The following is a 25,982-nucleotide window of genomic DNA, read 5'->3' on the forward strand; positions in this document are numbered from 1 at the left end:
GCAGCGAGCGACTCCCCTCCCTCTCCCTCCCTCCCTCCCTCCCTCTGGAGGGACTTCCATTGAGGAAAACGGAGAAGAAGGAACAAGAGAGAAAGCGAGAGAGAGGAGCAGCCCCCCCTTCCTTTCCTTTCGCGCCGCCGCTGAAGGACAACAAGAGAGGAGAGGAAAAAAGTACGGTCTCGCCTGAAGTGTGGTGCGAAGTGCTGCTTTCCTTTCTCTCTCCCTCTCTCCTTTGTCTCCGAGGGGTTTAAACTTTGGGGAAGCCGGAGGAGGAGGAGGAAGGCGTGAGGCAGCCGCATGCTCCGAGGAGGAGGAGGAGGAGGAGGAAGAGGAAGGAAGGCAGCACAGGAAGGGAAGGAAAGAGGCCCGTTCAAAGTTGAGCCTCGCTACTTCTGCTTCCAAGCCGAGGGCGAACAGGTTGGTGGGATGGAGGAAAAAGTTTCCCTGACGACTTTAGTTTCGGCTTTCGTGGCTTGTTTTGTGTTGTGTGGTGAATTGTGTGTGTCTGTTTGTGTGTGGAGGTGGTGGGAGGGAAGTGTTCTCCTCCTCTTCCTCCTCCTCCTCCTCCTCAGGTATGGCGTGGCGGGAAACAGGTGTGAGGGGAGAGACCCTGAGTCATAGTTTTCCTGGGAGTCCTTCTCTTGTGTGGCATCGTTTTTCCCATGGTGCGTTTACAGCATGGAATGAATGCCCTTGCGCCCCACTTTATAGCCATCGCGTCTTCCTGGGAGTTATAGTTTCCCAAGGTCCCTGCCCATCTCTTGGTGCATTTTAGAGCAGGCATGGGCAAACTTGGGCCCTCCGGGTGTTTTGGGCTTCAACTCCCACCATTCCTAACAGCCTGCCGGCTGTTAGGAATGGTGGGAGTTGAAGCCCAAAACACCCGGAGGGCCCAAGTTTGCCCATGCCTGATTTAGAGTATTGCACCCCCGTGGCTTCATGCGATGGGAGTCCTCCTGGGAGTTATAGTTTTCCAAGGTCCCTACCCTGTATGGAATGAATGCCCTTGCACTCCACTTTAAAGCGATCGAGTATTCCTGGGAGTTATGGTTTCCCAAGGTCCATGGCCATCTCTTGGTGCATCAGCACTGTGGAATGAATGCCCTTGCACCCCATGGCTCCATGCGATGGGAGTCCCCCTGGGAGTTATAGTTTCCCAAGGTCCCATACCTTTCTCTGGGTGCATTTTCTTTTCCTTCTCTCCCCCCCCCCCCCCCCAAGAAGGATATTGTTCTGGGGGGCTTCATATGGGCGCGCGAGAGCCTCTCCTAAGGGAAGTTGGGAAGGGGCTCCTTTGTGGCTTTTCCCTCCTGAGGAAGAAAGTTCGTGGGCAAAAGAAAGGCTTCAGACAAAGAGAAAGAGGTAGCAGGCAAAGTAACTTTTCAGGCGAGGTCTCAGAAGGATATGGGATGGGGGCCTGTGTGTGTCTGTTTCATGGAGGAGTTGGGAAACTGCTTCGTTTATCTTGTATCATTTTGGGTGGGAGTGACAAGGATATCTATTATTATAGTATTATATTATATATTACTATATTATATTGTTATGTTACTATATTATTCTATTATATCACATATATGGTAGAGAGTATATATAGGGAATGCAATAATATTACATTAGGTGTGAAAATCTTTTCGGAAAAAGTTATTAAACCCATCAGGCATCAGGCGCCTTTGTGACTTTTGGCCCATCCTTGTACTTCTGGGATGGGAGGCACAGATAGAAGGCTCTTTTGGCCTTTGTGGGGAAAAAAGGAAGAGCTTTACTGGTTTTAATCTATTGTTATATGTTATTTTAGTTACATGTTGTATTTTATATTTTTGTGAGGCATTTAATTTTGCCATTTACTTTGTTGTGAATCACTTTGAGCCCCCCCCCCCCCCTTGAGAAAAGCGGTATGTAAATGAAATAAACAAGGAAGTCTGGATTTCCCCCATTTTCCCTATCTCCCTCCCCCCCCCCCCTTTTTCTTCTTCTTTTCTCTCTCCCCTCTTTTCACCCCAGTTGTGTGAATGTGGATTGGGTTGGGGAGTCAATGTTGCAAAACCGCTTTGGGGTTTCTGCAGATCAATCCGTCCTGGAAGTGTGTCGGTGAATTACAATTTATTGTGATTGACAGGACAGGAGCAACTCAAAAGGTAGTATGGGCTTCAGGAATATACTTGGGAGTAGGAACTAGAGGTAGGATCTGAAACGGGACATGCTATTATTATCATTATTATTATTATTATTTAAAATTGCAATTTGGTTTCTTTTCTTTTTTCTGTTTGTGAAATAACTTTCATCCTGGCAAATAAGTTGGCTGGCGATCAATAGCCAAAAGAGCGACTCTCTGAAATAGGTCTTCTCTCGAGAATAAAAAACTTTAGGATGATAGATTGGTATTTTTCTATCTCACAGAAGTCCGCTCTTTACGTATTTTTTCATGTTCTGGATGCAGTAAATTTTCATTGTTTTATTCTAATGAATGGGACTTTAAAAAAGAGTTGTAATGGTTTTTTAAATTATTGTTGCCTCATGAAGTAGTAAATAGAGGCTACAAGAGATTGTGTCTTCAATGAATTTAGTCTTTGTTGTTTTACCTTTTTAAATGAACAGAATGTATTCATTGCTGGTTTCTGCCCAGATCGGTATTCCAGTCAGTGTCTTCTCAGCTTCTTGTGTATGTATTAAGTCCTTCCTTTTTAATGCTGGCTATGCATTTTAATTTTTCCGTCATCTCTTGGTCAGCCAGCATGAAGTAAAATTAGTTGGAATCCTACTGTATGCATTGGGAACAGTAATGCCAATGCCTTCTAAAAAGAAGAGGCAAATATTTGGGAAGGCATAAAAGCTGAAAATATGCAAATTTCAAAAATTAAATGCTTTGGGGTTCTTCAAATTTGTAAAGTGGATTCTACAATATATTTAGGCCCATTGTGTTTAAAAATGACATTGCACTGAGAGTACTGAAAGCATCAATATACGTTTCTCTTAAAACTTGAAAATAATCCTGAAATGTAAAAACTATTTTTTTTATTGAGCCCCAATAGCAGTTTTTATTTTGATTGTTTGGAAGTAGGCATTTTAGTGTGCTTGCCATAGCCTGGTCAATATTAGCAACAAAAGTAATACATACGTCATTGAGTTTCATTGAATTATTGCGAAATTTCAATCAAAGTATCTTTTAAAACTTTAAATCAACAGTGGCCTTTGTAAAGGATTTAAAGCCATTTTTGTCAGCAATAGTTCAAATAGTTTGAAATAAATTTGCTGCCCAAACATTGATCACAGGTCCCACTTCTTTTAGAAACAGTCTTATGTTTAACCTTGTGCAAAGTTGTGAAAGTTGTGAGAAGTTCAAATACCACAGGGAAGAATTTTGCCTTTGATAGCAACTATTACATTCTTTTAAAATACCACAATGCTTTTTTAGTATATCATTCAAATATCACCCCATCCCCTCCAATTTGAATTGCCTTTTCCTAAATTTAAATTACATTTCAAATTATAAGAATTTTTCTGAAGCATCATATTAAAAGGAATTCATTTGACCATCTCATAGAGAGATTTGTGTCTTCTTAATTTAGTCCTGAGGAATTTTGCTACAGATCCCATTCCAGGGCTCATTGCTGACTTCAGTCAAATGTTCAGTCCTCAGTACTGTTTTTTTTTTTTGGGGGGGGGGGGTGAAGGTAACTATATAATAACCACCCCCTCTTTTTAGCAGTGGATTAAATCTTTACTTCAGTACTTCCAAGAAAACTGGAGTGTTCAATCAAAGAATTGTGTATGTAAAAAGGTGGGTATACACCAAAGCTGGTATAGTATAGTACTGTATAAATAGGTTGGTACATGTAAAAACGTTTACACGAGAAGAGTTTGTGCCGCCAATTGACCATTTTGTGTCAGATTAAGTGCATTCCTACTTTAGACAGTGAGTCCTGAGAGTTGCGTGTACTATCTACAGTGGTATTCAGGAGCCTACGCAATCATTACACAAACTTGAACTTTCTTTACAGTGCAATTGTTCATGCCTACTCAGAAGTAAGTCTTATTGCGTTCACTGACTCTTCTGATTAAGTGGGTGTAGGATTGTGCTTTCAAACAGAAATGGAGCTTGAAAAATGATGCTCAGATAAAATTGATTTTAGAGGTTTTGTCATTTTTTATGTGAAGTTTTTTTTATGACACCCCCCCCCCCCCCCCAATACACCTTGAAACTGTGAAAGAGTCTGTCAGAACCAGATGTATAATTTATTGTGCAAACCAAGCTGGGAATATAGGTAAATTAGTCAGATGGTTCTGATTCCACAGCTTTTTGTTTTCTTTAAATTTCCTTTAAAAATGGGTGTGTGTTAAAGATGGTGTGGATTTCTAAATTCAAATGTTCCCTGTATTTTCCTTTATTTTGAATTGAATTTCATAGAGTTTTAAAAAAAGTTTAACCGCATCTTTAGAAAATGAATGAATGCACTTTTGGGGATTCTGCATTGTTAACCTGTAACTTTTAAGTAGGCAGAATACCATTTAAGTTAAAATTGATGCAAATATTTCTGTTTTAAATCCACAAATGTAAGGAAAGGAAAATAAGTTAGTCCAGTGAAATAAATAATTTCTTTTGATTTATTTGTAAGTTATTTTACACATAGAGATGTGTTAAAAATCCTATATGCCTCCCCCTTCCTATCCATTCCTGAATTCCTCTCTACAAAGGATTAAATTGGGGGGGAAAGTAGTCCTGCTTCACAGACACCAAAGACTGGTGTTAGAGGAAAACCTTACAGAGTGAGATTCATACAGTAGCCTGCCTTTTCACGGTTCCATTGTGTAATATTGTAAAGAAATCTGGGTAAATAGGCATGGAATTCTTTTCTTCCGAGGCTGATAACTTTCTAGATCATGAAGTTGTCAAGCTCATCTGATATTCAAATGTCACAATTTAGGATTTTAATAAGAAAAGTGAATTGTTTGTGCCTAGGACTAAAGGATGGATGTCATAATTGAGAAGCTAGTTTGAGCGGGTGGCTTATTAAGTCTGCAGTGGATTTATGTAGTCCTAATCATTATTAAAATCCTAATTTTCTTTTTTACTTTATTCAAGAAGATTAAAATCAAGACCTTCAAAGAAATCTGGTGGATCCCTAAATTCAGATTCCCTCTATCGAAAGAAAGGTTTCTTAAGAAGAAGAAAAAATCTATAAAACAAAGAGCAAATAAAATAACCACTCCAGGCGCTTTCTCTTTTTCTTTTCTAATAACCAAGCCGGGAACTATGTGCAGTCAGTTGTGAAGTTTTAGCCCAAAGAAGCCTAGGAGCTTTTCTTTTCTCATGGCAAAGGGGATGCTTTTGAATCTGATAATGTTTGTGTGTCTCCCTGTGGGGCTGGAATGGCAGAGGGGGTTGTGGCTGAATTTTTTTTCTTTCTTTTACACTTTGGGAGAGATTGGAGAAGCAAAAGATGCTTTCATATTTTGCCTTTAAAGTATGCACTCCATTAATAAGTATGTTTAAATGGAAATCAATCTTGCTACAATTAATAGGGTTTACTTTCAGCATAGGAATGCAGTTGTAAGGCCTCCCATTTCTGTGTGAAAACAGGAGAGATAATTTTAGGTCATACTGAAAATTGAAGGAAAAGCTTGGTGCTGATGTATTTGGGTAGAAAAATCACTCCCCTCTGCCCACACACAGCTTTTCCTCCAGATATTGAAATAGAGAGCAATGGTATTTCTTCCTCCCAAGATCTAGGTAGCAGGTGTGTTTGTGGCTAGTGAAGACATTCTCCCCACAAAAAGTTGTGTGATGATAATAACTAAGGGTCTTTATCTGTGTCCCGGGGTTTAAAAAGACAACTTATTTTCACATAGGGACTTAGGACTAAGATCTTGCCAAAAATTCATTATCGGCTGTTCACAAACTGTGCCTATGCATGCTTTGATTTGCAGGGCAGAAATAGATTCTCATACTGGTTACTTGTAAAGGAACTTGCTTTTTGCTGGCAAAATATATAGGTTTTATCATATTTGTTAAAGAGTGAGCAATGTAAGATCTCTAGGATGTTTTAAAGACAACAGCTTAAAAAGAAATCCTATATGGAGCCTGGTTTGATTTAATTATTTTCGCTTGGCATTGTTGTATTCTTCAATAGAACAGGATGCCACTTTTAAATCTTGGCTAATTCACTTGCCTCCAGGGGTGAGTGATTTCCTTCTTACATTGGGAGTAATTGCCACATAACAGGTTAAACACACCCTGAGAATTGTTGTTGATAGCAAGGAGTGATGACTGAAAGTTATGTACTAGAATATATACCTCGTAATGTGTAATAGTAGAAGGTATGGGCTTAAAATAAAACAATTTTCAAATTTTGCATGCAGTATTACTGAAGTAAAGAAGATGTAATTTCAAACTGATCTTTGGAATTAATATCTATCTCAGAAAACTGGACTTCATTCACCTCCATTTGTTAATTTCAGTTTTGCAGGCTCAGTTTCAACTATGCACACTAATGTATTCTTGTTACCCATCCTTTATGATTCTTGGTTTCTTCAGCATCTCTTTCCTTTGCTGGTCATAAGAATTCATTTTCATGGTAGTGAAAAGGACGCCTTCTTGAAACTCTTGGTTTTGTTTTTCATTTAGAAACACAATTTCACATCTGACTTTGTTCTTCTACTCACATTGGACTTTATGTTGCAGTGCAGGCAGTTTGCACATGGAATTTAAAACAGTTTTTATTTTCTTTGAAAAATCTCATCATGTGAAAAGGATTTTGAAGAAAGGCAAAGGGGAATGCAGCAGATAGAATATTTACAGAGCTGAATTTCTCTTCCACATACTGTATCGTGTGTGGGTTTGGATTGATGATTGCAGATTATTTTTGAGTTTCCATCTGTTAAGAGGTACATTTTCTTAAAATTCTCATATCTATGGGAAGGGTTAAAGAGCTGAGGTGGGGAGAAGTGAGAAATTAAAATGTAAATGTACATTTGCACAGTTGTGACGTGAGAGATCCATGGTATGGGGATTTGTTGGGCACTCCTGGATCCTTATTTTGTTTTAAGGAGACTTTATAATCTCTAAGCAGGGCCGTTATTCACTGTAAGTGTTCCATCAGGTCTGTAGAGTTGTCTAGATGAGAAGTTAGCATTGTGACTCTTACAAACTGTGTCCTACCTCATGCTCTGTTGAACTGGTCTTTTTGTAAAAAGCCAGTATATATATTAACCTGCTTATGTCTGTAGCTTCATGTTCCTTCAAGGAGACAAAATAGGATCCCTTCATCCTGTTCCTCTCCTTGAAACCCCCTCATTTAGTTACAGCACTTACAGTAATAAATGGGAATGTATGTTAATACTTCTGCTGCTCCTTATATCCCAGCAAACTAAATTTACTTGAGTTTAAATGAGATGAAAAATGTATAAGAAGCACACTTAAAAATGGTACACATTTTTGAAACCACAAACTTTAAAGCTGTTTGTGATAGGAGATAGAAGCCATTGTGTTCCATTCTGATGTCACTGCTAAGCTGTTCTTTCCACCTTGCTTTTAAAAACTGCCACATGATATGATTTGGACAGAAGTTGGTTCTATATAGCGGCTAGACTGCCAGATTTCCAAGGTGATTTTTCCTTAAGCTTAAATCCATGTGAAAAGTTCAGCTATGTTTTGCTATTTTGTGAAATAGAAGTAAGGAAGATACCAGAAGATCTGAGGGAAACCATTGTTCGCTGTTTACAAAGAATTAAAATGATATTGTATCATATTTTTGTATAATTGTACAACAGTGTCTGCGTGAATATAGTGGGAGCTCTATTTAAAGTGCAGCCACTCTAGAATTGCCCTTCAGTTTATATAGTGTTCTGCATTTATACTGCTATGATCTGAAACCTTACTTGCCTATATGATAATAGCAAGAGGAAAGGGAAGAGCTCTTCTAACTTTTATTATAAAGAGCTATGATTGAATGCACTCATCATATATGAAAAAGGTAAAATGGTTGCTGTACATATAGAGTGTTAAGCAACAGAGTATGTACATAGTGTGTTCCTTGAGGGCAGGATGGGAGCTAACATGCTTCTGGATTTATCTGGCAGTACTTGATCTTTTTAAACGGAAACTGTTTGTGTAATGACTCACACATGCGCGAGTGAACAAAGCACTTTTAGGGAATTTATCCCATCTCTGCAGAGGCAGTTAGATTTTGATCCGTTCTTTTTTTCAAAATCCAGGAAGAGGGACCAGGACTTAAAACTGTTCCCTTTCCCTATTTCCAAACTAATATAAAAGGCAGCAAAAAAGAATATGGATGAATTACTTGTATATTTTAAAGCAGTACTGAAATTGATTTGTACAAGCACTTTTGAAGCTGATTTGTGATGTACAATGACTGCATTTTTAAAACTTGGATTGAATGAGGATTTTGCAAAGTTGTTACGTGAAGGCTCCACTGCATGCCAGTTTGCAAATTTACTTGGCTGTTGCAAACTTATTTTGAAAATTGACAGACTCTTATAGTGGAGAACAGCTCCAAACACAAACCTTTAATAATATCCTTTAATGGCTTGTATAAGGAGATTGTTCAGGTAGATCTATTCATAATCCAGCTAGAAGTAGCAAGTTTTTGCGTTTAACTTAAGAATTTCTGTATGATATGTTTTAACTATGTGTAACACTCTTGTCGTTCTTAAAACCAAGGATATGTAAAAACTAGTAAACTCTATTTATAATGAGTTAAACCACAGGATGGATTGATTATCTCTTATCTGGAAATTAGAAATGCTCCCAAATTCAAAATTGTCCACATGGCTGGTTGAGATAGTGATCCCTTTGTTTTCTGATGGTTCAATGTACACAAACTTTATTTCATGCACAAAATTGTTAAAAATATTGTGTATAAATTTACCTTCAGGCTATGCGTACAAGGTGTGTAAGAAACATAAATTAGTTTCGTGGTTAGACTTGGGTTCCGTCATATCTCATAATATATATGCATAATGGATATGCAAATCTTTCACAATCCAAAACACTTTTGGTCCAAGCATTTCAGATAAGAATACTCAAAGTGTAATTCAAATATTTAATAATAAACTCCATTATTTAGCTAGATGGCATTTCCCCCCTAATTCTGGGCCCACACTGTAATGTGTACAGCTTGTTTTCTCTGGACCACTCAGTTATAGCGTTCACTTCTCTTTCCTTCACTTAGAGTAAATAGAAAAAGTATTTGCTTACTTGAAACAGGTGGAAAATTAAGCTTCTAGACAGAATTTCAAATACGTCATTGAAGATACTGTGTTGTGTTAAACATCTTAGAACAGCAACTCTAAAAATGTATTCTAGTTTGGAAAGGATGTGGAAGGGTTAGATATGAATACTGTATGTGTTTAGGACTAGGGTAAGGATTGGATCTTGTTCTCTGGCAGCATTACAAGCAGAATGGAAAATCTGTTATTGGAAGAGGATTCTTTATTTGTGCCTGCATAGTGAAATATGAGCATGTTATCTGCAGGATAGATCCCTTTTAAAATGTACATGTATGTGTTTGCCATGGATATATTTGAAGATGCCCTCAAAGTGATTGCTTTCTGTTGATTGCCTATATATAGAGGAGGGCAGACTTCTGGCATGATGAATTCACATTTGTTTTTTATTGGAAGCCCAAGGGTTTCCTGTGGTTAATCTAGTTTTACAGGGTTTTAAAAAAAGTAGAATTCAAATATTTGCCAATCATATCTAGGTGGAAACGATATATAGTTAGAATTAAAGAACAAGGTACAGTAGAGTCTCACTTATCCAAGCTTCACTTATCCAAGGTTCTTATTATCCAAGGCAGTCTGCCTTTTAGTAGTCATTGTTTTTCTAGTAAATTTTGCAATGTTTTGGTGCTAAATTCGTAAATACAGTAATTACTACATAACATTACTGTGTATTGAACTGCTTTTTCTGTCAATTTCTTGTAAAACATGATGTTTTAGTGCTTAATTTGTAAAATCATAATGTAATTTTATGTTTAATAGGTTTTTTTCTTAATCCCTCCTTATTATCCAAGATTTTTGCTTATCCAATGTTCTGCCGGCCACTTATCTTGGATAAGTGAGACTCTACTGTACATCTGAACATATTTGGATTCTACAAATAGATTTTCAGCACCAAGTTTGAATTGAGTTTGCAGTTCTTTCACTTGAGACATGTCCTGGTTGTTGCCAGCTTTTCTCATTTTGGCAGTCTATCTTACATAGAAAAAGTGATTTTATTGTTGCCATAAATGTTTGAGAATTGGGAGCCTTCAGAATAGGTCTATAGCAAATTCAAGCAGGTCTCAATCCTCTTTTTTTTGCTTTGATCCACCATATGTTAACTTCTCATATACTTGCTGTTAAAATTTCCTTAGTTACTGTATGTTTATACATAGTACTTTGCCTGTATCTGAGTTGTGAATATTGAAACATAAGGCTGGTGTTTTGTATGGAATCCTTTGCCTTTTGCATGACTCTGAATTAAACCCTGTTCAGTCCAGTGTCTTTCTTGGATATGTTCTTATAGCACTTGGCAGTGGTTTTCTAGGCTGACCATGCCCTGAAATCTAGAGCTCTGTTAGTATATTGTGGAAGGCCATGTTAGCTTTGAAAACAGTTTAGGTCCTGGTTAGTGTGATGTAGGATCAAAGACGCCGACAGTAACTATCAGAATCTAATAGTAACTATTAGACGTTTGAAGTGACTGGATTGTTTGTAGTATGTGGTGTTGCTATATGACAAGTGAAGCTCTTTAACTCTACAAGGAACAGTTTGTTGGAATGGAAGAACATCTCTCTAGTTTAATTTGAAGCAACTTCACCTTCTGTTTCCAAGGCACTGAAACGGTCTTCCTATTGATGTTGTGTTGCAGGAAGAAGGATGGGGGATGGGGACTTGATTTTGACTTAAATCAGCTATGGTTCTGGCCTAAACAGAGAGAACCTAATTAACTATCCATCATGCATTTTCTGTTGGCCAAATTACCTAGGTGGGAAATGTTTTAAGAAGATGGGGGGTATAGACAGACGAGTAATAAAGGTGCAGTAAGAACTTAATGGAACATTTCCCATGAGCCTAATCCTATATACTTTATTATGTTTAGAGCCCCCTTTTTTGTTTTTGCTTTTCTCATACTCCAAATATTTTGTACAGGGGGGTGCTAACCTTTCTGTAATCATAATACAAATACTGTACTGGACATACTCAAATAATATTCTGGGTGTTGTCATAAGCCCCCTGTTCTTATTTAAGAGGTTGTTTTGCCTTTTGATTCTCTAACAGTCTTGGTTTTCTTTGTCATAGCTTCTTATGTTTCTGAATAGTAGTGCTTGACAGCTAGTGAGAAACATTTACAGTTATACTAAATATTTAATTGTTCAAGTCCATTCTCCCAATACCCTGTTGCCTTGAGTCTGGCAGTTGCATCTGTACCTAATACTTGGTGCCCTGGTTTTCTTCTCTGTCCTTGTTTATTACTCGGGTGGATCCATTAATCCGAAAGAAGATGGCAATTTATAATGCCAAGTTATTTTCTTAGCAAACAAAGTTTAGCAGATTCTTTCCTCTTCAGGAAAAATTACTGGCTGACTTCTTTGGTTAGTAGAAGGGAGAGGCTGGCACTGCAGGGTGGAGAACTATGAGGAAAAATAACAGCAAATATAGACACTAAAAAAATAAAACAAAAACAGTCCACTAAATCCTTGAAGACACTTCTGCAAAGTGTAATTTGAAGATAGTATGTGCTGCTTCAATGAACTCAAACTATGTCGTGAAAAGTGGACTTTAATATTTTAATGCTATTTTTACAACACGTTTTTCAGTTGGAATTTGCAGTTGGGTAAAAAGGCAAGATTTTTAAAACAGGTTGGAGAACTTTCAGGAACTTTCTTATTTTTAATTTTTTACCTGGGTCTTTTCTCTGAACACTCATTTTGAGCCAAAATTCTTTGAACAATGTGACAGTCACAGTTTTCTCTCTCCTTCCTTCCTTCTTTCCTTCCTTCCTTCCTTCCTTCCTTCCTTCCTTCCTTCCTTCCTTCCTTCCTTCCTTCCTTACTTATTTTAATAAAGTGAAAATTCAACAATAAAACATGGCCTTTGATAGGTTTTATTTTTATTCAAAAATAAATATTTATGATTATGCCTGCCCACTGTTAGTTTCAAAGCAGTAAATTCTTTATGTAAATCTAGAAATATTTGACAAAACTGATAATTTTTCTTCTATATCCCAGTTAGACTTTTAAAAAGAAATGCTGTGTTTTCTTTAAGATTGCTTCAAGTATCTTGTAGCATATATATAATGTTCCGTATTTGTCTTGCATATGGTGGAGAACTTCCTGTTTAATCTTTTATAATCAATTCAGTTTTACTATATGTTCCAATGACATATGTGAACATGACTGCCTATTAATTTCTATGGTGCTTTTGAAATTCCTGTATCTTTTGTCTTTATGATTTTTTTCTTTAGTAGGTCATGATCACTCCCATTTTATGGGTGGGTACTTGAGATTAGCGATGTTCTTAAGGTTACCTAGGGAATATGTATAGACAACTATAATTACTTAATGTCATTCAGTGTTTGATATAGTCTCAATGATCACTGTACAGCTGTGTTGACATGCTTCTATTCCCTGCCTCTTTGCTGCAGAAAACTTGGTAATTTATAACCCCTTGGGATTGGATGTGTATGGCTATTTATTTATTGGTTTCATCACTTCATTCAAAAATATAGAAAAGAAGGTCATACTTATTTCAGGTACTGTCAGTTTGTGCTTCTGCTATTACGTTTTTGTAGATAGTCATCTTAAAAACAACTACTGTAAGGGGATTAGTATCTTTCCTCCCACAGGAATGTGTGAAAAGCTTTACTGGGTGGGTGAAATATTTGTAGTGGTAAGAGATAGTAGTTTCTTAGAAACAAAGTATATTTGATCAATTATTGAGTAGAAATATTCTATAGTGTATGTTCCTTAGTGCAGCAGTTTGTTTGGGTAGAGCAGCTGATTTGACTACTGAAAAATATGATTGCTGGCCAAAGGAGTTTTAGAACTTGCAATAATTCCATTCTTCTGCAGTCAGTCATTGGCACATGGAGGCAATACAGAAAACAACTGATTGCACATTTTGCTGTGGGCTTTTTCCTGGGCAAATGTGCAACTGGCTAGTGTGGATGTGGAATATAGAACAGACACTGGTATTGAATAACTTTGAGTTACACCATTTTGGTTTTTGGTGATACTACATATAATATATACTTGTATATAAGTTGATTTCATGAATACGCCAAGAACATGTCTTGGAGCCCAAATTATGGATTTTGGTATGATTCATGGATAAGTCAAGGGTCATCTTCTGGAGAAGAAAGCACCAATGATGTCTTGGGGCCAGCCACCCCTGCCGCTATTTCCTTAACTGGATATTTCCTTAACTGACACCATGACAGAAAGAGTAGAAGTGGTTGGCACCTCTTTTAGGTTCTCCTGGGATGGACTAAGTTCTTGCCTTTTATCACTCTACTTAGAGAAAAGGATAGTTCCTTTTTTGCTAAGAGTTAAGGTACAGTATTGACATTGACCCATGGATAAGTTGACCCAGTTTTTGCAGGGTTGATTTTTTGACTAACATTTATAGACTTATACATGAGTATATAGGGTTGTTGTTTATTTAGCATCTTTTCTCATTTTAGTAGAGATAAGATGAGGTAAATCACCATCTTCAGATTTAAATCATTTTTAACTTGCTTGATACTTGACTACGTAGTTGTTGAATGTTTTGGGAAACCTGCAGGAGATCTTTCCACGTGTTCCTTGTTACCTGTTCCTTATTGAAACATCCAGGTAGAATATGAGTTGTTCTGCGATAGACGTACTATGATCCTCAGTTGCTTTTTGAGTTGAGAAATGCAGTGAGACAGAAATTCTGGAAAGTTTTAGATTAAGTCCTCTCTGCTTTTTTCTTCTAGGAGGAGACAATAATTCTGCAGCCTGTTTTCCCCAGTGAAAGGCAGAAGAGGGATCTTATTGCTGTAAATTATACTTTTCTTTTTAGCTATAGTATCAACAGGGTAGGAATAAAATATAATAAGTGAAAAGAGCTTTTTGAATATAGTTCTTTTACTTTACAATGGGAATTCAAATGTCAATCCTTCTTTGCATTGATTCGCCGAATTCTGTGAAATACAAATAACTGAAAGTGAAGTGTCTACATGTAAATATCCAGCCGTGTGTGTGTGTGTGTGTGTGTGTGTGTGTGTGTGAAAGAGACTGTGAATTTGGCCATCTATAATTTGGTTGTTGCAATATAGACATCACAGAATCTTTTGGTAAAAAGTTTTTAAAAAATGTTTCTGAACAATTGAGAGTATATTGGATTTCTATTTGAAGGGCAAGATGTACAATGTATAATGTTAATTTTTTTCTACTCAGATAATTATTAATTTTTGTGTGTGCATGCACATCAGGGTATTGGTGTCTTTCTGAGATTTCCCCCCTTGATTAAGGAATAATTTAAAGGGGTTGTGCTCTTTTGATCAGTATAAAGAAGATCCTGGATCTCAAATTAATGATTAATTTTATTGCCTGAAGCCTTGACTTTGTGGCCTTGCTCTAACTTGGAACAACCAGATCTTCACTTCATTCCTGATTTTTTATTTGGGAGAATTTCTGTCTTGAAGGTTGATACAGTAATAGCATAAAATGAAGTATTTACTTTTACTTGCTGATAGTTCGTGGAGCCCTTCATCAAAACAAAACCCAGCAACACAGTATATGTTGTTGAAAGGAGATTGTTTTTGAAGCATGTCACAATAAAACAGCTCAGAACTTTTTCAGAATGTTACCTTATTTTGAGATATGTTGCCGTTTTTGATTACTGCAAGTGAGTTGTTGCGTATATAGCTTTTGCTCCGGAAAATAGTGGTGGGTTGGGTGGTGATGACTAGTTCTTGGAATGGTGTGTCAATATATACATTATATTGCTTCATAAATAAAGTACTTGATTCTGTCTGAGGCTGTTAGTGTCATAGGGGATAGGATCTTAGCAGTCTTTATACTTTACAAGCCTTAACTTATGTATGTTTATGTGAGTCCATGCGAGAGAGGGGATGGGATTTGAAGAATAGGTGGAATTTAATTATTATGGAAGTTCTCCAACCACTTCTCTTAATTGGTGAAACTGTGTGGTAATTTTTTTTCTGGGCTATATTGCTTCAGATAGCAGGTGGTTAGGCTTTAGGTTAGGCTGAGCCCTCTCTCTGATGTACTAGAACAGTGGTTCTCAACCTGTGGGTCCCCAGATATTTTGGCCTTCAACTCCCAGAAATCCTAACTGTTGGTAATTGTCTGGGATTTCTGGGTGTTGTAGGCCAAAACACCTGGGGACCCACAGGTTGAGAACCACTGTACTAGAGCCTTGTTCAATCTCCCTCCCGCCCATAGCAACATATTCAACGGCACCAAGAAAGAGTTTCTAATGAGTCTGAGCCAGCACTGTAATCTTACAGACCAAATGAAGTGGTAACAATGGCACAAAGAATGGGTGAGATAAGAGACTTTTCTTTATTAATCACACAGGACTTCGTCATCTGATTTGTTTGTAATATAAAGAAACATATACACATACCACAATTTCAACACTGTATATATCATGTGACATATCTTGTTTGGAAGTTTTCTTATATGGTCTAGGACTACGTTACGTTATGTGCCTTCAAGTCGTTTCTAACTTACGGCAACCCTAAGGGGTTTTCTTGGCAAGATTTGTTCTGAAGGGGTTTGTTGGTACCTTCCTCTGAGGCTAAGAGTGTATGTGACTCACCTAAGATCACCCAATGAATTATTATAGCCAAGCAGGGATTTGGGACCAGTCTCCAGGATCATAGTCCAGTTTTCAAACCACTACACTATCTATTGTGAAATATACTGATAAAATTACTGTATCTAAACAAACCTTTATTGGTGATTTACGCTTATTATGAATAAATTCTTAAATCCTGTGCTCTGTTGTTTAAATGTTTTGATATTTATATTGCTTTGTTGTGCTGTGTTTTAGATACGGGTTTATACTTTAAATCTTTGAGTTTATAATTTATATATTACCTTTCAACAATTCTTCATAAATACAACTCACATTTCTTAGTGTACAAAGCATCCTACATAAATGGAGTTTGTAGTTTATCTTTGGATGTATCATGTCTAGTGGCTCTCATGTTGATAAAACAAAAGATAGCAACTCTGTCTAAGAAGTTATCAGTGTTGCATTGAGAATGAAAATAATGGCCTTGTGGTTCTTCTCTTCCCTGATGCCTTATAATGAAAAACTCTGTGTTGGCTGAAACATACTCAGTTGTCACTTTACAACCAATTCACTATGGCTTAATCTCCGATAACAAGCAGCACTTATAATTTTCCAGTTCACATGTCACAGGAAACTGATATTTAACAAACCTTGAGAATTTTAGATTTTGATGCATAATGTAGGAGAGAAGGGGCAAAGGTGTATCGCCATGATGTTTACTCTCAGTCTAATATGTCTGTATGTGCCTTCAAGTTGTTTGCTGACTTATGGCAACTTCATTAATTTCATAGTGGTTTCATAGGCAAGGAATACTCAGAGGTTGTTCTGCTGGTTCCTTCTTCTGAAATATAGCCTGAAGTACCTGGTATTCATTGGTGCTTTCCTATTCAAGCAGTAACCACTTAACTTCCGAGACCAGATGACAGCTGGTGCCTTTAGGGTATTTATGCCAGCAGTCTAATATACCATTGGTTTATTTGACAGAGATGAGTTATGTCTAAACCACGCCATTGTAAGTACCACCCCCCCTCTTATATTTGAACACTTGTTCTTGGCCAAAAAAAGTTTTCAAATTTTTGTTGTATTTTTACTTTTTAAAAACTTTTTCAAATCACTGCAAAACTGAAAAAAAAATAAAGATCTGATGAGTGAATGAATAAATCCTTGAGATGTTAGATGGATTTCTTTTGTGAACAAATATTTCAGCTGGCAAACATGCTGCAGTGACAGCATGTGCTCTTAGAATCATAGAATCATAGAATAGTAGAGTTGGAAGAGACCTCATGGGCCATCTAGTCCAACCCCCCGCTAAGAAGCAGGAAATCGCATTCAAAGCACCCCCGACAGATGGCCATCCAGCCTCTGCTTAAAAGCTTCCAAGGAAGGAGCCTCCACCACAGTCCGGGGGAGAGAGTTCCACTGCCGAACAGCCCTCACAGTGAGGAAGTTCTTCCTGATGTTCAGGTGGAATCTCCTTTCCTGTAGTTTGAAGCCATTGTTCCGTGTCCTAGTCTGCAGGGCAGCAGAAAATAAGCTTGCTCCCTCCTCCCTATGACTTCCCCTCACGTATTTGTACATGGCTATCATGTCTCCTCTCAGCCTTCTCTTCTGCAGGCTAAACATGCCCAGCTCTTTAAGCCGCTCCTCATAGGGCTTGTTCTCCAGACCCTTAATCATTTTAGTCGCCCTCCTCTGGACGCTTTCCAGCTTGTCAACATCTCCCTTCATCTGCGGTGCCCAAAATTGGACACAGTATTCCAGGTGTGGTCTGACCAAGGCAGAATAGAGGGGGGGCATGACTTCCCTGGATCTAGACGCTATTCCTCTATTGATGCAGGCCAAAATCCCATTGGCTTTTTTAGCTGCCGCATCACATTGTAGGCTCATGTTTAACTTGTTGTCCACGAAGACTCCAAGGTCTTTTTCACACACACTGCTGTCAAGCCAGGCGTCCCCCATTCTGTATCTTTGATTTCCATTTTTTCTGCCGAAGTGAAGTATCTTGCATTTGTCCCTGTTGAACTTCATTTTGTTAGTTTCGGCCCATCTCTCTAGTCTGTCAAGATCGTTTTGAATTCTGCTCCTGTCTTCTGGAGTGTTAGCTATCCCTCCGAGTTTGGTGTCATCTGCAAACTTGATGAATCGTGCAAACTTGATGAACCCTTCGTCTAAGTCGTTAATAAAGATGTTGAACAGAACCGGGCCCAGGACGGAGCCCTGCGGCACTCCACTTGTCACTTCTTTCCATGATGAAGACGACACATTGGTGAGCACCCTTTGGGTTCGTTCGCTTAGCCAATTACAGATCCACCTAACCGTAGTTTTGTCTAGCCCACATTTTACTAGTTTGTTTGCCAGAAGGTCGTGGGGGACTTTGTCGAAGGCCTTACTGAAATCCAGGTACGCTACATCCACGGCATTCCCTGTATCGGCCCAACTCGTAACTCTATCGAAAAAAGAGATCAGATTAGTCTGGCATGACTTGTTTGAACTATTATTGTCCTTGTCTTGAACTATTATTGTCCCTCTTAGGTATTCCTCAAAGGGGTTATAGACTGACAACCTGCAAATTCTGCTGTTGCATATCTGTGACCCCATCTACACTGCCATATAATGCAATTTCAAACTGCATTATATGGTCAGTGTAGACTCATACAAGATTAACAGCATTGAACTGCCTTATATCAATGTACACTGACCATATAATTCAGTTTCAAACTAAATTATATGGCAGTGTAGATGGGGCCTGTATCTCTATAAACCTTTAAAAAAGCAATACCAACATGAAGATGAAAGAATTGCAGTGTTTTTATAAAATTTCTATTCCCAGATTTGGCATTTTGGCTGTTTTACAGGCATGTTCACAACCTATAGTATTCCCTGGCAGTTGTTTTTGTATATGCTTATACTTACACTTCCTTACAGTGATTGAAACAGCACAATTGCTTTACTTCCTGTTTGAATGGAGGCACCCCAGGGTTTTAAAAGGAGATATTTGTTGAAAGAGATTCAAATTAGTATAGTTTACTGGCCCATAATCTGTTGTTGTCAAACACTGGGACACAATAGGTTGGAACAATAATAAAGGAAATGTAACATGCTCATCTAATATCTCACATTAGCGTGATGAAAGGGAAAGGAAGAGTAGAGTGGGTTGAAGTGAAGCTTTTAAATGAACCATAATCATAGATGGGTTTCACATACAGTAGAGTCTCACTTATCCAAGCCTCGCTTATCCAAGGTTCTGGATTATCCAAGCCATTTTTGTGGTCAATGTTTTCAATATATTGTGAGATTTTGGTACTAAATTTGTAAATACAGTAATTACAACATAACATTCCTGTGTATTGAACTACTTTTTTCTGTCAAATTTGTTGTATAACATGATATTTTGGTGCTTAATTTGTAAAATCATAACCTAATTTGATGTTTAATAGGCTTTTCCTTAATCTCTCCTTATTATCCAAGATATTCGCTTATCCAAGCTTCTGCCGGCCCGTTTAGCTTGGATAAGTGAGACTCTACTGTAGTTTGAATGGCCAATGCTTTTTTCTGTGGCATACCTTTTTCTGTTTCTCATTGGCAGTGATAGCCTTGTCATAACTGATCTTCAATATTGTTATATGGCATTATTGCTGCTAGTTATTGAATGGCGCAGCAGGTTAAACCGCTGAGCTGCTGAACTTGCTGACCGAAAGGTCGGCAATTTGAATCCGGGGAGTGGGGTGAGGTCCCACTGTTAGCCCTAGCTTCTGCCAACCTAGCAGTTTGAAAACATGCAAATTTGAATAGATCAATAGGTACCACTCCAGCGGGAAGGTAACGGTGTTCCATGCAGTCATGCTGGTCACATGATCTTGGAGACAATGCCGGCTCTTCGGCTTAGAAATGGAGATGACACGACTAGACTTAATGTCGGGGAAAACCTTTATCTTACCAATTGGGTTGATGGAGCCTTTATGCAACAGTTACACAACAAAGGGTTTTTCACCTGCTGGACATAAACAAAGAAACTGTTCTCTTTATTCTGTCTACATACCATGACTCTATAAAGGCTTATATTTCAGAGTTATACATCCTGAAAATACTGTTGAAAATGATAGTTTGGCTTTGCTTGTCTGCGCTAATTTTATCCTAAGAACATCACAGTGATTTGGAACTACTGCAACTTACCTTGGGTTCCATATCATCCCTGGCATATGAAGAGCATGAGTTTGTAGAGTCCAAAGGAAAATTCTCTATTTTGTGACTCTATTTAGTTCATTTGTATATTCATTCAATCCTTGCAGGATTGTACACGGTCAAGATGGTCTGTGAATTTTGTGAAACAAGAAAATATATTCTAAAGAGAAATAATACCAATTTTTGGTGTCACTATGTTACACTGCATATAGTTGCTTGGTGATTTAATTGTCCTTAAAAAAAAAAGACGAAAACTGTGCTATTCGATTTGTCCATAGCTAACATTATACACATAAAATTCATAGTATTCTAGCTGTTCAGTTACTGCTTAGTAACATGTGCTGAATCTAGTAAACTAGTGGCTGACATGATTCCTGGTGAATTTGGAAGAAAAATTAGATTAAGAGAATGGGGTTCCCAGATGTATAGCCTTTGCATTAATACAGTACTCTCACTTTGCACTGTAGATATATACATTTTCCTGTATATTTATTTATTTCCAGAATTTATACCCCGCCCTTCTCACCCGGGGGGACTCAGGGCGGCTTACACAGTTGGCAACATTTAATGCCAAGAACATAATAATAAAACAAAAAACAGTACATATAATCAATTAAAACTATAAAAATACATCATTTAAATACATTATAAAAATTAAAACATAAGTAAATTAGATCCATTTGTCTAAAAACCTCATGCTATATATTCTACACCTATGTATCTAGAGGAACTCTTGGTGTCCTTAGGTGCCAATAATGTTACTGTTTCCAATTTCTCAATATTGTATACAGTCTGACACATGCATGTGCATGAATGCACACACATCTTGCTAAGCTGCAGCTTCTTTGGGGGATAAAGGAGCTATTGTACTTGCCAAACAATTTCATAGAGCCCTCTTCACCATGACCTTTGTCAGTATGGTTGCCACTTTCTAAAAGATGCAAGTTGTGTCTTCTGAATCAAGACTGCTGTGTAAGGGATTCAAAAGAGAACATGTGAGAAGAGGGTTGCAGGAACAGAGGCTAGGGGAAACCCAGCTGTTAAATTATAAAACTGCATGCCCAGTCTTCAAATCATGGTTTGCTAACTATGTAATCTGACTAATGGTGGTTAGCTTTAGCCATATTTAGTTCTATGGGAAATATATTGCTAAATGTAATTTGTAGCACATCATGGAAAAGGGGGAGCAAATTTATGTCATGGGTTCATTACATAACTGATGTGTGTTTTGGGAAATGTGATGTCTGAATTAATATAATCGATAAAATACTCTGATCATTTTTGGACATTTGCTAATGATTTTATAAACCATAGTTTAAGAAGGTTCAGTTTTTGTGCATATCCCTTGTATGCTGGGTTTTGTGTAGAAATTCTGCATTTCATTAAATCAGAATTTTCTATTGTGTCTAGACGGGGAGGTTGTAGGTTGTTGTTGTGTATTAATTTATATATTTCCCGACCTTTCCCCACTTTGGTGAAAACATATAGTTAAAATTTACAAAATACAATACTTGAAAAGAGATTAAACAATTACAAACATCAGTTAAAACTTAAGCCATTGAACACATACACCAGCAAAACAAGTCCAAAATTTCAGTGCATTATTTAGGTGTGATGAGCCTTATACAATCAAAATCCCTGTTGAAACAGAAAAGGCTTTTTGTCTGTGAAAAGGGAATAAGAAAATTATCAGTCTAATTTCCCCGGGAGGAGTTCCAGAGCCTGCCCGGGGGGGCGGGGCGGGGGGTAGCCAATGAAAAGTGTATTTTCCCATGTTCCTACTGGACATAACCAGTGCAGGTGGTGTTTCAGAGAAAAGGGATTCCTAGCAGATACCTATCAAACCCTTCAAACCACAGGCAAATTCATAGGAGAGAATATGCCCCTTCAAATAACCTGGATGAGCCATATAGGTCTTTATGGCATTTTGTATTAAATCCAGAAACAGACTGGCAGCTGGTAAAGCTGTTTCAACAAAGGAGTTTTGTGATTCCTGTAGCAAATTCACTCCTAGCCAAACTCTTCTATTTTTTTTCTGGGGAGAAGCTACACTCAATCTGCTGCATAGCCAAATTCATTATAAAGGTTCCCACCTGAGAGATCTCTTTCTCTCACAAAACTGAGTCTCTTGTCATGGTGATGAACTTATTTAAAATCATTTTGTAATTTAATTTAATATGTTTTTTCTAATTTTTTAAAATCAAATTTTAAGTGCCCTAACTGGAGCCCCGGTGGCGAAGTGTGTTAAAGCACTGAGCTGCTGAACTACCAGACTGAAAGGTCCCAGGTTCAAATCCCGGGAGCAGAGTGAGCGCCCACTGTTAGCTCCAGCTTCTGCCAACCTAGCAATACGAAAGCATGCCAATGTGAGTAGATCAATAGGTACCGCTCCGGTGGGAAGGTAACCGCGCTCCATGCAGTCATGCTGGCCACATGACCTTGGAGATGTCTATGTACAACGCCAGCTCTTTGGCTTAGAAATGGAGATGAGCACCAACCCCCAGAGTCAGATATGACTGGACTTAATGTCAGGGGAAACCTTTACCTTTTAAAAATGTATTTTAGCTAATTATTACAGGAGTGTTAGGACAGGGTTTTGTGTTTATTTGTATACTTGTCTTCTGTCTTTTACTGTTGATATGGTCAGAGGACTAATCAATAAACAAATCCATCTATCATTAATGAAACCTGGCCTTCTTGGCTCAGGGTTGGATCCAGGAGCACACACAAATCGTGGACCTATATCTTTAGGGGAAGTAACTCCTTGAGACATTAATATACATCAGTTATACAGAATAATAATACAGGACTGGTCAGAGATAGGAAAGTTAGTGAAAACATGGCAGGGGGTTGGACTAGATGGCCCGTGTGGTCTCTTCCAGTTCTGTGATTCTGTGATTCTAATGCCACTAAATTACAACACTAATAACTATACTTTAATTTTGTTTACATTGAAAATATATTATTATTTTCATTCTTTTTTTAGGAATTTTATTTTTGGTTTACAAACAAAGGCACCCATATTCCTATTTTATAAAACTGTATGATAGAAAGTTTTGTTTTCAGAAACTGATCTTGCAACAGAAAACTCCACTGAAAGATAGTGTTCTTCCTCTGCTCCCAATTTTAAATTCTAGCACAATTTATGGGTGATTTGTTTTTGAATGCTGTTACTGCATATAATATTTTACAGTTTCAGATTATTTTTACTCTTGTAATTTTAATCTGTATTTTAAATTTTAAATTGCTTGTAGGTAAAAATATTTTGTTGATATATTGCATAGCTTCACTGAAATCCTTTGCTTTCTTTTTCTTCATATGTCTGTCTCCCTCCCCGCTTCCTTCTGTGTCTCCCTCTTTCATTTCTCTGTAGTCCCTCCCATTTTCTCACTCTATGGCAGTGGTTCTCAATCTGTCGGTCCCCAGATGTTTTGGCCTTCAACTCCCAGAAATCCTAACAGCTGGTAAACTGGCTGGGAATTCTGGGAGTTATAGGCCAAAACACCTGGGGACCCACAAGTTGAGCACCACTGGCATGATTTCCCATGAGTGTCTTTGCATCACGAGGTAGGGCACCATGGGCTTTCTCACTCTTTTGTTTTGTTTTTTGCTGCCTGCTATGCCTGCTACTTGCATGTTAGGACTGCTGTCACAATGGAGTGAACAACTCAGATGTGAAGGTCAGTAACAGGTCAGGACAACATGGCTGGTGGGATGCAACTTACATTTTTCTCCTTGAAGCCACAATTTATACTGTTTTATTTGGAAAAAGGATTCTTTATGTTCTGGCCTGTTTTCATACAAAACATGACTTTCTTCAATCACTACTAACACATGAGTTCTTACATTTAGGAGTAGTGTTAAATCAAGAGTTCTCTAGTATTTCCCTTTGTCATGCATATATATGGAGCCCCGGTGGTGCAGTGGGTTAAACCCTTGTGCCAGCTGGACTGCTTACTTGAAGGTTGGGTTCCTGACCTGAAGGTTGAATCTCGAATCCAACCCGGGGAGAGCGCGGATGAGCTCCCTCTATCAGCTCCAGTTCCTTGTGGGGACATGAGAAAAGCCTCCCACAAGGATGGTAAAAACATTTTAAAAAACTCATCCAGGTATCCCCTGGGCAACATTCTTACAGAGGGCCAATTTTCTCACACCAGAAGCGATTTGCAGTTTCTCAAATGCATATATGTTACTATCAGTCTATTTATATCGCCTAAAGTTATGTGAGATCTTGTCAACTCTGCTGAATTTTTTAAAAAACATACTTGAACTCAAGAACAGGGACCAATGTGAGTTGCCGATACTGATATTTTCTAGACTCCTCCTGCCAGTCTTTTACTTTGATGGTAATCCAAGGGGAATTCTCTTTCACATATGCATTCTTCAGACTTGCTTTCCTGCTCAGATTTTCTTGCACTTCTCTTTTTCTTGTACTAACCTATCTTGGTTCTCTTGAGCAAATTTCGTCTGCACACTTCGTGGTGTAGTTTCAACATTGCATGTCCAGTGCAACATTTCTATTTTATATTTCAGGCATACAATTGTACACTGTCATGTGTTTTTCTAGTGATACCACATTCTAATTTTGTTAATGTGAAATGTATATACAGTAGAGCAGAGGTCCTCACACTTTTTAAGTGGAGAGCCGATTCACAGTCCCTCAGACTGTTGAGGGGCCAGACTATGATGAAATAGTAAAAAAATTAGGATTGTTGTTGTTGTTGTGTGCCTTCAGGTCATTTCAGTCTAAAGTTTAGGACAGAGGCCAGATAAATGACCTTGGAGTTTGGGGACCCCTGCAGTAGAGTCTAGCTTATCCAAGCTAAACGGGCCGGCAGAACCTTGGATAAGCGAATATCTTGGATAATAAGGAGGGATTAAGGAAAAGCCTATTAAACATCAAATTAGGTTATGATTTTACAAATTAAGCACCAAAACATCTTATTATACAACAAATTTGACAGAAAAAGTAGTTCAATATGCAGTAATGTTATGTTGTAATTACTGTATTTACGAATTTAGCACCAAAATATCATATATTGAAAACATTGACTACAAAAATGGCTTGGATAATCCAGAACCTTGGATAACGAGTGAGACTCTACTGTACTTCTGTTTTGTCCTCCTGTGAATCTTCTTGGGTTATACATGTAATAATGTCCGACTGGACTTACTCAAATAGTTATTCCAATTTTCCAAATTCCATTTTTTTATTTCTCCATTCCCAGGCTTTTACTGCCTTTCCTGCTAGAATCATTGCTTTAAATAGATCTTGGTTCTAGATACTGAAAAGATCTGAACTTTCCAGTTTGTTTCCAGAGGCAGCCCTCTGTAATTTGCAGTGATCAAAACAGGATAACTGCCTTCCAGATATTTAGGGCTACAAGTTTATAGGGTTGAAGATGAGTTGAAGATCAGAACATCTGGAGGGCATCAGGCCTAGACTGACAAAAGGCACTTAGAACAACCAAGGGCAAATATGAATCTTATTCTTATTCTTTGTGGGAGGAAATGAGACATATAACTGTCTTGAAACCAGATGGAACAACACACAGTTGGGCAAGCAAGCCACTCATTAACAACGTCTGCATTTTGTCTGAATTAGTGTTGGTATATTGGCCACTATTCAGTCTATTAAGGTTCACAGGTAGTGGCTAAGAATTTCTTAGCTTTATACTGTCAAAACCCAGGTAGTACCTCACCTGGGTTATGTGAAAAGGAGAGGAAAAACTGAAAATATCTTATCTTACTCTGAAAGAATCCCTAACCCTCTAAAATAGCCATAGATAAAATACACCATTAGGATTTAGGAACCATAAACCCAACTTGTCTATTACATTTTAAAGTCATTTTAGATTCTTGCCCTATGAGGAAATTATGGCTGTAGTAAGAGAGCTCATAATCGTACATGTTTTTGATAAGAGTTTACTGCTTGGATGATGCCATGAGTTTGATTCATTCCCCTTTTTTGTATCTGATCTCCAACGGTTTCAGGAGACCACCCTCCC

General features: G+C 37.9%; 1 protein-coding gene across 5 annotated transcripts in view; it reads left to right on the forward strand.

Annotated features, from left to right (window-relative positions):
- The first annotated feature begins 32 nt into the window (after window positions 1-32).
- The window catches only part of foxp4 (forkhead box P4), a 206,002-nt gene continuing 180,052 nt past the window's right edge, over window positions 33-25,982 (forward strand). The window contains exon 1 of one of the 5 annotated variants that reach the window (XM_008109697.3): window positions 33-171. The gene's annotated coding sequence lies outside the window, so the exon portion shown is untranslated. Of the gene's footprint in view, window positions 172-276; window positions 418-25,982 lie in introns of those variants that run through there. The other 4 variants (XM_008109692.3, XM_008109699.3, XM_008109698.3 and 1 more) reach the window with 4 other exon arrangements.

Source organism: Anolis carolinensis, chromosome 4 (assembly GCF_035594765.1).
Source record: "Anolis carolinensis isolate JA03-04 chromosome 4, rAnoCar3.1.pri, whole genome shotgun sequence".
Classification (NCBI taxonomy): Eukaryota; Metazoa; Chordata; class Lepidosauria; order Squamata; family Dactyloidae; genus Anolis; species Anolis carolinensis.